This window comes from Coloeus monedula (genome assembly GCF_965178545.1).
Source record: "Coloeus monedula genome assembly, chromosome: 2".
Taxonomy (NCBI): Eukaryota; Metazoa; Chordata; class Aves; order Passeriformes; family Corvidae; genus Coloeus; species Coloeus monedula.
Genome location: NC_138782.1, coordinates 61,556,148 through 61,571,012, shown reverse-complemented (window position 1 = coordinate 61,571,012; position 14,865 = coordinate 61,556,148).

Below are 14,865 nucleotides of genomic sequence, written 5' to 3'. Positions count from 1 at the left end.
TATTTTGGAGTGGTGATCAATCTATTCATAACAGAGCTACTGACTGTGAAGTACTGATTTGCTAGAGGTGACACTGGTTTGCTGCTGCTCTGCTGTTGTACCCTCTGATGCTACTTTTGCTTCCAGAATATAAACCAAAATAAAGCTCATGCCAGCATTGTGCAGGTTGAAGTTGGCAGAGGAGAAAATGCACCAGGTCATCCCTTCTCCAAGTCATTGAAGATTTGGAACTACTCTGAGCAGAAGCTCCCAGTTCTGGATCAGCACACAGCCAGCGTTGGTTAGTGGGGGCCCATTTACAGGGCACAGAGGGCTCATCCCACCACCCTTGTTGTATCCAGTTCTACCAGAAAGGGGGTCCCTGGCTGTCAGTGGTGGGGACACTGAAGAGCCAGGTTCTTGCAGAAAACATAAAGAAAAATGATCACTTTCTGACGCTTTATAATGAGGAAGCCGTGGTAGGAAGTTATCTCCAAGGAGAGTAGACTCTTCTTCAAGCAGGTGAGCATTTAAAAGATAAAGAAGGATATGGCTGAAGGGAGGTCACAGTCCTGTTGTCCTGCTTCAGTGTCACATTTACCAGTTTGAAGGTTACTAGGATGTCGGAACGTCTTCCTAAGTTGGGATAAGGATGACATGCTTACATTTTTGCGTGGAACTGTTGACACCACCCTCCGATGAGCTTCTTGAGCAAGAATTTCTAAGTGCAGGAGATTTTTTTGCACTGATGCTGGAGCAGAACTTGTTTTGTTGCCTAATTTTCTTGGCTCAGATCTTGTATGTTACTCTGGCCTTGAGAGAAAGATGGCATTTGTAGTCATGCTGAGCTTTTTTCAGAAGGTGGCAGCAGCTTATTACTTATATAAAACAGATTGCTGCTAGACATCAATGTCTGCCTAAGGGAAATCATAGATTCATAACTACTTATACTTAATTTCATATTTCTTTACTGGTTCATTGGTTCATTCAGTTTTTCTTTGGGTTTTGGAGTTGCAAATCAAAGTAACAGTTAGTTTAGTAACACTAAAAATATTTTATTCCTGTCTCTCATCAAACTGAAGTTTTGGGATGGCTCATCTTGAAGCAGAGGGCCTTAGAAATTCATAAAGATATTTTTCAGGCTTTAGGGTTTTTTTTCCTTTTCAAAGGATACACACATGTACCTCAGTTTATTGTCCAAAATGGCCACTTCATCAAGCATGGGACAGCTAAAAAGACTGCTTAATTTCTTTCTCAAAAGTGGAGATTACACTATACATATATTCTTTACATCCAAACAATACCTGGCAAAGTAATAGAGGATTTCAGAATTCATGAATATTCATGTTTCCAACCACCTGTTGATTAGTTTCAATATCTATTCATATTCAAAATTCATAAAATAGCTGAAACTATGGGAATAGTTTCATGCACATAGAAATAGATTCATGCACATAGAAAGCAGTGCATCTGCTTTCTCTTCCTTTAGTTATTTTTTTTCCAAAGTAACAGAATAACAGGGATTAAAAAAAGTGGGAGACAGAAAGGCAATGGAGCAGGATGAAAAGAAATGGAATATGTAGAAAGGGAGCAGGAAGAAAAGGCAAAGTTATATCTAGGCTTCCTCATCTGAAGTGCTTTCCTATGGAGTCATGGGGTTTTTTTGTTGGAATATGTGCTCAGAAAAAGAAACATCTTCCTTTTCATTTGATGTCTTCCAGACGCTCTGCAAACAGTAAACACAGAATGCAAATGTTATCTGCAGAAAGCGTGTTGTCGGCATGATGTTATCATTAGACACATTTTCTCTGCTCCAGTTTGCTTGTGAGAATCTGTCGAGTAAACACCCCTGATAGATACAAATCAGCTCAGATGCTGGAGTGGACTGTTGATTGACAGCTGAGTGTGAGCAATTTGCCCACGAATGAATTGAAGTGATAACCTTTTCTTTGCAGCTTAAACATTCAGGTTTCTGACTGTGAGAGTAAGAGGAGCTCCGCATAAATAACAGAAGATAGGGTGGTAAATGTTAGAAGTGGAGGCAGAGGAATTAATTCAGGTATTTAACTCAGGGTTTGTGTTTTGTCATTTTTTAATATTTCACATCCCTCTCAAGCAAAATTGAGTAATGCTGTGGTACCAGTGTTCTGAAAACAGCAGGAGGAATAATTTTTCAAATTCCTAAATGAAAAATGTAAATGTGATCGTGAAAGTGCTTCATATCATATTGATTTTATGAACATCACATGGTGATGCAAGTTAAAAAGGTATGACTGGTTCCAGCTTGAGATGGTTTTAGTCCAAATATGGTAAACTGTTTTCCTTGCCCTCTTAAAGGAGAGAAAAATAGCCAAGCCCTCTCTTTGGAATATGTATGAGTGTGTATAATTGTGCTTGTCTTTTTACTGCTGTATTAAATATCAATGTACTAAAAATGAGAGCTCTCCTGATTGATGAAGTGGAATATTATTAACAACCCCTTCTCCTTCCTATATGCCTGACTGCATTTGTGCCTAACACAAAGCAAGTATTTTACTACAAAACTGGGAAGGAGACAGATGATGAAAAACAGGCACGAGATTGCATTTTAGAGACCCTTTCCCACTAGCAGCAGAGGTAAGGATTGGGCTGAGACATCAGGTGATCACTTTAGTGTTACGTTCATACGTGCTGCGACTGCTTCTCTGCCCAGATACTGCATAATTGACTGCACAGCATTAGCCAGGCACCACGTGGTATCAGCACAGATACTCTGACAGCAAAAGCACTGAGGCTCTGCTACTCAGATAAATATTCTAAAAAAATAACAGAAACCCCTCCTTGATCAAGGATGGGTAGGGGTGAGAAGAGGGGAGCCATTTCTGTAAAGCAAAGTTATCAGTAGTCTTTATTAACTGGTGTAAGGTAAAATTCCCTCTGAAAAGAGGTCACATAACAATCATGCTCCTTGCTGCCTGCTCCTAAGTCATTACTAGGGTGAACTGACTGTTTCACCAAAATCAAAATCAGGCAGGGTAAAAAGAAGGGTAGGGTAAAGCTAAGCAAATAAATCCTAGTATTTCTGACAGAATAATACCACTCTTACCACATATCTTTGCTGTATCTTGGAAAAACACATTTCTTTTCAACTGGAATCCATTAAACACTCCTTCAGCATCCTTCTGGTCACTGCAACAGCAGTGGCAGCTGCTTCTTGGGGCATTAAAGCTGTAAAACTGCAGTCTGAATGATGAAGGACAGTTATTAAAAAAAAATAATAATAGAGTACTTCTCTGAGAGAGGGTTAGTTAGGGTTAGAGCTGCAGATTTTTGCCTAGAATTTCAGTGAGTTCTGTAGAAATAGATTACCAATGATTTACAAACGGTAAAAACCTAATTTAACAGCCAGAGCCCAGGTTAAGATAGAAGCAGAAAAAGTAATTTGCCTCGTAAACAGCATCATTAAGAGGTGTACAGTTGAGAGAATGAAGACGAATCAATGCTATGCATTTTTTTACAACCAGCATATTATAACCTTTGAAGGCACTGTCTCTGTCTGTATTTGTACTGGAGCAGAACAACTTGTGGTCCAAGGTGTTAGCCAAACAAAGATTTGTATAAGCTATGTCCACCAGTCATTGAAAAAAATTCCTTCTGCACATTGAAAGTATGGAAAACTATTTCATGTACTGTCTAAACATACATAACTGACAGCCCAAATCCTTTATGCTTGGGTTTTTGGAGTTTTTTTTAAATGCACGAAGCTTTGATATGCATAAAACTACAAAGGATCACTTCCCAGAAGGAAAATATCTAGCTGAAAAAATTACTCATTGCTATTTCAGCCATGGATTCTTCTGCGGCACAGCATGGTGATAAAAATCAGTTGGGTAATATGCTCATGATTAGTGAGTCAATGGGAGCTGGTGGCAGCCCTGATGCTGATCAATAATGTCAAGATTTTGAAACAGGTTACAAAATAATAGCGGGCTCTGCAGATGCCACCAAATTAGCAAATATATTGGATGTAACTACCAACACTCCCTTTTCTGTAAGTAATCCCTCATGATTTTCATAAAAAGGACAAAAAGAAGCCAAATGGTCACTGGGAGCAGTTTTATATGGAATTCTTCATTTATGCACTCTATATTTAGTATACTCCTCTTACATGAACAATTTTGAATTTCTCAGCACTTCTTCCTTTTTGGCAGTTTCCAAACTCTTCGGGAATCTTTTGCAATGGCAGCAGATCCTTTGTATCCTGATTCTACAGGAAAACAGAAATATAGTGATGATAATGTTTAATTTACTGGCAACAGTAAAATCATGAGCTGACTGGACAGCTTGATCTACACTGAAAAGAGTCAGCCTCCTTCATTCTTTCTAAGGCTTCCTTTTAACCTCCATTGCAAAAGACAAAACTCCTTGTAAACTCAAATCTACTTCCATTTTCTTCCAGACTCCTCTGTTCTCTGTTCTTTTCCTGGGGATGTAAAATAATGGTAATGAGTGTAGCAATCATTGCACATAATTTTAACCCATTGTGTTACAGCTAATAGATCTCTCATTGACTTTTCTAAAGCGATTTCTTGGATAAAGCTTTGTCTCTTAACGCTGAGAATGCATTGGCTGCTTTAATAAATCAGCTAGCACCGGGAAGATGTGCAGTTTGGTTCAGCCAGTCACTTGAGTTGCTGCTTTCCTATCCTTCTACTGTCTTAAGTGCATGCAGCCATGAATAGGTGGAAAGATGATAAAATTAATGTAAAGGAATTCTGAACCTTGTTGTCCAAAAATAGTCAAAGACTGTTCTTAAGTTTTCATTGAATTTTTAATAATAGAAGTGATAACTTATCTCCTTGCCATGTTGTTTTGCCTAGCTAGTATTTTGTCAAAGAAGTAGGACCCATTGTATTTTTCTGTTGCAGGCATAAAAAATGAACCCATGATAGCTGGAAGCACAATGTTTTTACTTAGTCTGAAGGTGTACCAAAAAAGATGGGTAGATCCTCTCTCTGTCTTGGAGACCAGATCACATACCTTGTCCTCCCAGCTCTGACAAAAGTCTTCTTCTGGCTAAGTTGTCTTTGGGTCAGATTCAAAACCTGCATCTCTTATTTCCAAATTGGAAATACTAATAGATATCTACAATTGGAGTGCTGCAATAGAATAATTAATTAATAATACACTTTGAGATCATTGCATTGAATAATTAAATGATGCAATTAAAAATATTGTTGTCTGCTTTCTCACTCAGTACAATTTAGTTCCTCTTTTGCTGTTGATCTGTGTTTGCCTTTGATTTCTGTATTTGTATATCTGTGGGGGTTTTTTAAGCACTCTGACTGTACAATTCTAGCAGTTGCATTGTAGGTCACACACACAGATCTCTCCAGGTGAAATCAGTGGCGTGCTTTAGTGGTGTTTCTGCTTTGCTGCCAGTGGAGAAATGGGTTTTAGGTGTGTCGTAACTGGCCTGTTAGTTGGAGCGCTTAGATGAGTTTTATCCCAAGCATTTTACTTCTATCTTCATTTAAAAGTCTTTCTGGACTTCAAAGCAGGAGGGCTGTTAAAGTAACTTAGACAGATGAGAGAGTGGGATTTTCTTTAAATTGGGCTGCAAATCACAGATTTTGTATTGAAGCTTGAGGCAAAATGACTTGAATGCAAATAATCCTCCAATGTTCTTCCTACTGTTCTTCGGTATGTGCCTCTGAGGATGCATATGTTTCCTCACAGGTGATAAACTTGGCTAGGCAAACAACACACAGGGTGTCAGCATAAAAAATCCCAGTCATTTTTTCTGTAATTTAAGTGTTGTCACAGTATATACACTGCGGTGGGAGAATATTCGCATTTTGATACAGCTTACCCAGGGTAATTGTGCAATGAAGATCACTGGTTGCATTAACCAAAAAAGGTCCTAAATGTGATATAGACTTTATTTCAGGGAGTGTAAGTGTCAAAATTTTCCGAACATTTCATATTTCATTATTATTTAGTAAGCGCCCATAGCTTGAATACAAATGTGAGCTATTGCATATTACAATTTCCAGAACTGGCCAGTAATATTATTGAAAAATACCTTTTAAATGTGCATGAATACTTTTTATAACTTCAAATGTGGAATTTAAATATTGTGATAACAACCATTTTTTCAGTGTTTCTGCACTTCTTATTTGGGCTAATCTGGAAACCATTTATTTCAGACCCTCAGAAACAGCTCCCCTGAAGCTTAGTTATGCCAGGACATGAAGGTTCCAGCAGGTTCATGGTTTGACCAAAACAGTTTGTCCCTTCCTGTGTTTCTTTTAGAGCAAAAGAAAATACTTGGACTTGAGCAATACTGACTTTTTGTCTGTGTGTGTAAATATATATATATATATATATATATATATATATATACACACATACATATAATATTTTTTTTGGATACATATATCCTGGGCTGCATCAAAAAGAGTGTGTCCAGCAGGTCAAGGGAGATGATTTTCTTCCTTGACTATGTTCTCATGAAACCTCACCTGTAGTAGTGCATCCAGCTCTGGTGCCCCCAGCACAAGACAGACATGGAGCTGTTGGAGCAAGTCCAGAGGAGGGCCACAAAATTGATAAGGGCACTAGTGCAACTCCTCTGGGAAGACAGGCTGAGAAAGTTGGGGCTATTCAGTCTGGAGTAGAGAATGGAGACCTCATAGCAACCTTCCAGTATCTGAAGGGAGCCTACAAGGAAGCTGGAGAGGAACTCTCCATCGGGAAGAGCGGTGATAGGATGAGGAGTGATGGGTTCAAACTGAAAGAGAGGAAATTTAGGTTGGATATTAGAAAGAAATTCCCTATTGTGAGGATGGTGAAGCACTGGAACAGGTTTCCCAGAGAAGTTGCTGGTGCCTCATCCCTAGCAGTTTTCAAGGCCAAGTTGAATGGGACTTTGAGCAACCTGGTCTGTGGAAGTTGTCCCCGCCCATGGCAGGAAGGTTGGAACCAGATGAATTTCAGGTTCCTTTCCAACTCAAACCATTCTATGATTCTGTGATTCTATTTGATGAAGATACTACATTCCTACTTAAACCAGACAGTGTTTTAGCCAGTGTAAAGGGCTCTGACTGAACACAGTTTAAATGCATTGAGCAGTATACTTTTCACCTAGGTGGTTTTCCCACTGCTAATATTGTACAGAAGTTATTTATATCTGAAACTGGGAAACTGTGCTTAGAAGTGGTGCAATTCACAGTAAGAGTGTATTCGATTTGAATCATGAAGCCATTTTAAAAGACTTTCCTTGCACAGTCAAGTTATTGTGTAGTGCATATGGGCTTGGCACTTCTGGAGCTGAAAGCCTGCCCATATTTTTACCTCTCCAGCAGCTACAGAAAAGCTAATCCTGAGCCCGTGTCACCAGTGTAATGCTAGCTATCTGAGTGAGATGGCTTTTGCTGGTAACTCATATTGCTGACTGGAACTCACATGATACTCAGCAGAGCTACTGAGGTTTTGCTATAGGATATTATGGAGCTACTTGACTGTAGAACGTCATCATTATTATTGTTTGATTGTAAAGCATGCACACACTGCAATAGCTCATTTTGATAAAATTACTGAATTTATTTGTTCTTCTAATCTAAGTAAGTGTTGTAGAGTAGATCTTGCTGGATCTTTTCCAGCCAGGCCAGACTTCTACCTCTTGGTCTCTGCCAATATACAGTCTACAAGTGTTCAGATTCCTAATACTTAGGTAAATACTGGAATGCATACCTTTTATTTTCCCTTCTCCTTTCTCTCTATAAAAAATGAAAGTCTTCCCCAAGGGCTAAGAAATTTGGCTATGGGTGGGACAAATATTGAAATGTGTTGCTTAGTTAGATCAACCTCACAAATCACACTGTTGGGTCCATCCAGACTGGAATCTGAGGAATTTTCTCAGGTTCTGTATAAACTTCCTGCCAGATGGTATGGAAAGTTTGGATAGTGTGTGGGATTGACAGTTTATTTAAGAGGTAGATTAAAATGATAATGGTATGTGCCATAGGGTTTTCTGGTATTTTTGAACATCTCTCAGAAAGGTTTAATTGCTTTATTTAATGTTGTTAAAAAAGATCCCTCCTCTAATTCCTTAGCTTTTCCATTTCTATCATCAACTTTTTCAATTCAGAGGAGGCAACAATGTGTTTACTCTTGGGTTTTTTTCCAAGAAAAGGGGCAGAAGAATAATGTAATTTAATGCTTACAGGAATTAGCAATTTTACCACAGTATAATAATATTTTATTTATGTAATTGTTACCCACCTCAGGTGAAAAATATTCAGGTAATTTCCATACTTCATAGACAAATGTTTAAGCTCCTGCAGCAAAACTCTCCTCTCCTTAGTGGAAATACAATTTTTGTGAGTGAGCATCCTTCTGGAAAATAATAATAATGTAATATTTTTTCAAGAATAATGCCATTAGCCAGTTAGTTTTTTAGCTACAGCATGCATGGCAAAGAGGGAAAGACTTCACTGTAGTTTTGTTAGCTATGGTATTAATAGGGCATTTCAGCTTTGCTTACTAACTTTCCATGAGCTGTTGTTGAAACTTCAAGTCTGAGGACCATTTTCCTGGTGTTACTCCATACTCAGTATGTCATGAGATGGAATATCATCTCAAGGCAAAGACTATTTAAAATCCAGGATCTGACTCCATGATGTCTGGGTCTTCCATGGCCTCTGGATATTCTCTCTTAGTCTCTCCATTGGTCTTGACACAGAAAGGAATGGCAGATGTGTTACACATTTAAAAATTGCTTAAGCACCTGCAGGTTGTTAGTGAGTACAAGACACCTATCCGTAGGCTGGCATTGCCTTTGGTCAGGATACCACTTAGTCATGCACCTATTCTTAATGGAGTTTGGGATCCTGCCTTATTTTGCACCATGCATCCCTTGATTACAGCAAATTTATCCTCCTATTCCTTTAAGCTGTTTCAATTATTTATTAATCTGTGTATTGCTTTAAAGAGCTTAGCAGTAGCCTGCATGAATACCCAGTATAATTTTCGCCTGAAACAAAGCTGCCAAATCCTTGTGACATGTTGCCCAACCGTCACCCTGCTGTGCTCCAGCTAGCTCATGGCCTTTCAACATCCAGGCAGCCATGCTAATCCAGGCTGTCTTTTCAAAACTAGAGACACTGGGAACATGCCTACACAACCCTTCAGCTTTAGAATCTGAGAAATAGCATGTTGTTTTTTTTGCTTATTTATCTGAGGGGGTGTTATTATTTTGCAATTGTGGGATATAACTCTTGTTAGACAACAAGAATAAAGGGAACATCTGCTTAAACAACTTCCACATTCAACAGTTTTTAAAAAATGGCATGAATTTCTCTCTAAGTGAATTCCTTCCATACCTTTGATATCCTGAAGAAGATCCTCAGTGCTGTTCTTGCAGTTATTTCTCTAGGATATCCCAGTTCTGGATCAGGACGCTGAGTAAGTGGAGCTTGATCTGTTGGAAAAGCCTGACCCTGCGCTTTGAGAGGTACCTTTAATTTGTACTAGAAATAATTTTGCATTCCTTACACCCCAAGACTTACACCCCAAGACAATAGTCATTGTGCCCTGTCTCTCTCAAACAGGACACAGCCCTTATGAATTTTCTCTCCTTCCCTACACTAGCCAGCATCACACCTCACTTCTCCCAAGCAGGACATAACCACTCTACTCCCTTTTCCCCTGCCCTCTCTTCCACTGTCTTCTACAGCATGTGCCACCAAACAGGACAGACCTTGACAGCCTTTTTCCTTCCTCTGCACGTTGGGACCGGCTCTTCCACCAGATGTCCATGCTTGTGTGCCTCTGTTCTCCCTTTCAGGCCCGTAACTTTCTCCCAGCTAAATGTGATCTGGGATTAATGCTACTAAAAAACCCCAACCCCTTATTTGATTGATTCTGGTTAGGCAAAAAGAGGAGAGAGACTTCTGGGTGTAAAGCCTTTGTTATATACAGTACAGTGGAAAGTAAAAGAATGCATTAACATGCTCACCAAGGTCAAGAAAAGGCTGTGTTTTGCCTCCTTTCCCCAGTAAGGTCCCAGGGCTGTTGCACTATTTCTTGTCTAGCTGTGACAAGTTTGTGCATCCTTCTGAACTTCGATAACATTAAAATAATGGGATAAGAATTTAGAAATTTCATTTGATAATTTGCCATACTTTTTATTGAATAAAATCTTGTGATTCATTTGGGCAATGACAACGCAGCACTTTTATCCTGGTCTGCTCTGGAAAGATGTAGATTGAGATCAGAGTTTTCTGCATCCCTTTTCCTGAATTGTTTGTGGATCAGGCTTGCCACGGTGTGGAGAGTTGCTCAAGAAGACTTCAGTTAAACCAGACCATCTCCAGCTCAGTCAAGCTGAAGGAAAGGAGCTGAAGCAGCTTAGCCAGATCTTGAGTCATTGCACTCCAAACTTTTTCTGCCAACCCATTTGCACCACACAGGTTACCCCAGCTCTGCCCCTTAACCTGCACCTAACCATGTCCTACAGACGTACACAGCCCCACTCCCAAATTTTACTTGGAAACCTGAATATTGTCCCCCACCTAGAACTACCTCCACACAAAGCCACCCAGTCCTCTAGACAGCCAAAACATTCCAAGAGCTGGGGCAGCCTTGAGGTTGCCTGCACAGCAGAGTTGAGTTGGCATGAGTTAAGGTAGAGGTGGGTTTGAAAGCTGGATGTCAATGTGGCATTTACTAAGCAACCAGGTTCTCACTGGGAGAAGAGAAGATACAGGACCTGATCAGAGACAGACAGATGCTGTTTGGAAGATGAGGGAAATGAGTGGACTCTCTATCAGAGTGGAAAATCTTGTGGTCCCCATGCTTCCTCCTCAATTTGTGTCCTGCAAACAATCTACATGTTTGGGACATGATGAAGCACGTTGTTATTGTCACTCCAGCATGTTGTTACCTGAAGCCTGCAGGTACTCTAGCTCAGAGTTGTGCCAACCTCTCCATTCTTATGAGGGTGTTCTCACTTACTCGTTCGGTGATTCTGGCACATGGAGAGTGAGTGCTCCATTATGTTCCATGTGGCTTTTCATTTTACTTTCTTAATAGCAATATCCAAGCACAAGTCTGAAGTGATGGATCTGCTATTTGCCACTAACAGCTCAGACTCATGCTCTCTTGGGGGAAATTGTGCATTTGGAGCACTGCTTTGTTTTAATACGTTTTGGTTTTCTTTTAATAGGGTCTTGTTTCTGTTCTATCTATAAATAAAGAAATATGCGTATATTTGTATGTATTGTAAATGTATTTACTTTTTTTTTTTTCCAGAGAAGGCAAGGCTCAAGAGGAATATCTCTTTTGAAAGGCAGGGAGAATAATATTTAAGGTGGTTCTTGGAAGATGCAAGAGTTCATTCTTTAGCCTTAGGCTCTATCCTGAAGATGATATTGATGGGTGGACTTTATCCTCATGGTGGAAATTGTCACTTTATCTTAGGAATGGAGTTTTAACTGCACTTCTTATGTCTTATACAAATGCACGAGTAACTGTGCTATTCCTCCCACCTGCTTTTCAACAACATCGAAAAACCCAGAATTACTGTTAAAAAGTCTTGATAACCATCATCAGCTGGGATGCTACCAGTGGTAAAAAAGTTATCAGCAAGCTCCATCAGTAAACTGAAATTGACTTCAATATCAGTTGAATGAATTCCTAAAAAAAAAAAAAAGAAGGTTTGCATTTGAGGCATAAACTACCTGAGAGTGAGAAAAGATTACTGTAATATATTAAAAGAAGAGTTTCCTATCTGCCCTCAGATGTTGTAATTAACCCATATGAGGCCAGAACTATGTATTTTACATGAGCTGAAAGCATCCAAGCTCTTTATAGACTAGGCAACTTACCTGTTTGTGTTAGTATGGGGCTGTGTTTTGGATTTGTGCTGAACACAGGGCTGATAACAGAGATGTTTTTGTTATTGCTGAGCAGGGCTCACACAGAGCCAAGGTCTTTTCTGCTTTCATACTGCCACACTGGCAAGGGGGTGGGGGTGCACAGGAGGTTGGGAAGAGACACAGCCAGGACAGGTGCCCAAACTGACCAAAGGGATATTCCAGACCATATGACATCATGCTCAGGATTAAAGTGGGGGGAAGAAGGAGGAAGGAGGGGACATTTGGAGTGATGGCGTTTTTCTTCCCAAGTAACCATTGCACGTGATGGGGCCCTGCTCTCCTGGAGATGGCTGAACACCTGCCTGCCCACGGGAAACAGGGGATTAGTGCCTTGTTTGTTTTGCTTGCGCGCACAGCTTTTGCTTTCCCTATTAACCTGTCTTTATCTCAACCCACAGGTTCTCCAGCTTTTACCCTTCTGATTTTCTCCTGAATCCAGCTGGTGGGAGAGTGAGCGAGCAGCTGCCTGTGGCTTGGTTGCTGGCTGGGCTTAAACCATGACACTACTTTACAAGCAGTCATGCAGCACCTCTGAGGGTAGACTTTGAAGTCCTTCACTTTAAACAATAGTCTCGCAATCTGCAATTGCAATATATTGCTGTAAAATATCTTTACCATGCTCTGTATTACCTCTGTGGGCACTCATTCCTCAGTATGCTCTAAAAGGATAATTCAAACATGTTTTATTTAGTTTTGCTTCATACTTCTTCAGCACAATAATATGCCTTGTTACCAGGTTAGCAAGCACTCCCTGCTCTTCTGGTATTAATAACATTCCCTATTCAATTCCAGTTATCTCTGTCAATCTCCAGTTTTGCAATCACACTCAGAGACCTTTTCATAATTCCTGTCTGGGGCACTGCTTTCAATCCCCTCCCCATGGAAGTTATACTGTGTGCATAGGTGTTGGGGTTTTAGTTTAGTCTTAGGGGTTTTTTTTCTGTTAAAGGAATTTTCTCCCATATGCATGTTGCTAGGGGACAAATAGCTGTACTTAAGAAAGACAAAAAAAAGGGAGTGGGGCGGGCCTGGCTACTCCTTTTGTCTACACCTGGGTGCGGGGGCAGTTCGCTCTGAGCGTCCGGAGAGAGAAGCTGCAGAGAAAGGAGCTGCTGTTTCTTTCTTTTTGGCCGTTCTTCTCTTCCTGCTGGAAACAACGCCGGGACCCCAAAAGCCGCTTTCCCTGCCCTGCTGGAGGCCGAGCTGTGGCTGCCCTGCCCCACTGCTGCTGCTTCGAGCTTTTGCTACGCTGTAGCCCTGCTCGCCCTGCCTGCCTGGGCATCCGTGGGGTTCTCCCATCTGGATACATCTCGCCTGCCACCCGGGATTTGCGTTCGTCCCTGCCGCTCTAGCCTGCCGCTTTAGCCTGCCGCTCCTGCCTGCCGTTCCCAGCCTGCTGCTCCTGAGAGTCCAGGATCGGCTGCCCAGGGGTTTGTGAAGCCTTTGTCCCATCCCTTCCCGGGATCCCAGGCCGCCATTGCCCGCGTGTTTCCCGAGCTCGCTCCGGAGCGCCCCCTGCAGCCGCGGGGGAACCATCGCACCTGCCCTGCTCACCGGGAGCCGCCAGCGCCCCTGCCGGCTGCGAGCGGAACTGCACCCGAGGGGAAAGGGCCCGACAGCCGAGAAGGCTGGGACTGGGCTTGGGATTGTTTGCTGGTACTGCCATAGTTATTGCTGTTTGATTTGACTGGTTATATACATGTACATATATATATATATATATATATATATATATATATATTAAAGAACTGTTATTCCTATTTCCCACATCTTTGCCTAAAGGCCCTTGTTTTCAAAATATAATAACTCAGAGGGAAAGGGGTTATATCTGCCACTTCAAGGGGGGCTTCTGCCTTCCTTAGCAGACACCTGTCTTTCAAAACCCAGACAATAGGATTCTGTGAAACAAAATATAGACGTTAACGCTTTTATCTGCACTATAGATGAAGCTGCAGACCTGACCCAGACCAGGTGCAGTAACTATAATGTTAAAATTGCTTACCATTGTCTACAAATGGAAGTGTGAAATTTCAGGATTCGTAATTCACGTTACACTGGAGGGGTAACAAAGTGGGTGCAATGTGAAATAATGACATTTTATTCCTTTATGCTTAAGAAATTTGTTTTAGAAATAATTTCACTTTTAGGTAGGCCATTTTGTATACTGTGTTTAGGACAAGTGAATGAAAATCAAAAGATGGCATCTCTGCATCTCTGAAGTTCTGTGAAGAAATGATAGGGAGAATGCTCTGCTACCTTGGGTAGGTTTTAATTACCTGGATATTCAGTCTTGATAGGAATTAAGACACAAACTGATGTGTAAGAAACATGCAGTGTGCCTTTGTATCTGCTCGTCTATCATTCTGTAGAATCCTTTTTCCTGACACTGCCTCCGTTAAACCCCAAGCCATGCTCACAAGCTCTATGCAAATGTGTTCCCAGACTGTGCGTTGGCCCCTGTTTGATGTGTTTTGGGAAGAGGAAGTTGCAACCAGGGGCAGTCAGTGTACTCCTACAGTAGCACACAGGCAATTTTAAAAAGACTAATAAATGTGGAGTTTTCTCTGGTTCTGCCTATCCCTTGCTAGTAGAGTGCATGGCAGTGAACAAAGAAGGACTAAAGTCATAGAGGTAGATGTGGCTGTGTACAGAAAAGGGAGCAGATGAATGGCGAAGCCCTTTCATTCATAGGGATGAATCTCCTTAGACCTACAAAATACGGATTATATTTAGTATTCCAGACTGAGCAGTGACACGCTGAGGTCTGAGGCCGACTTCAGCTTCCTGTTTTATTTAAAAAACTGTGATTGTGTGGTTTCAGCTGGCACAGTCCCCTCTAGATAGGTTGTGCACACACAGGGGGAAAGGCCCTGAGCATGCAGAGAGGGTTTAGGCTGTGTCCCCCATAGGGGCAGGTACTGCACTGGCTCCTGTGTCAGCAGGTGTCAAGGGATCCTGATGTTTT